Here is a 309-nt window from a genome sequence, read left to right on the forward strand (position 1 = left end):
GTACCCCTAAACCCTCAAACCCTCAAAAATAACCGCTTTTTTACGGGTTGAGACAAAAAAATCGCAAAGAATAGAACCCCTTAACCCTTAAACCCTTAAATTTTTTTAGAGGCTCAACCCCTATACTCCTTCCCAGCCTGTAGAAACAGGGGTTGGCAGCCCAACCCCTCGTCGACCCGGTTTCCTCTTCGCTTTCGCGCGGGAGGGAGTTTTCAGCTCCCTCCCCAGATCCGCCGCCCTGCCGCCCGCCTCCGGCCGCGCTCCGGCCGCCCTGCCCGCCTCCGGCCACCCCGTTGCGCACCGCCCCGG

This window comes from Triticum dicoccoides, chromosome 2B, assembly GCF_002162155.2.
Source record: "Triticum dicoccoides isolate Atlit2015 ecotype Zavitan chromosome 2B, WEW_v2.0, whole genome shotgun sequence".
NCBI classification, from domain to species: domain Eukaryota; kingdom Viridiplantae; phylum Streptophyta; class Magnoliopsida; order Poales; family Poaceae; genus Triticum; species Triticum dicoccoides.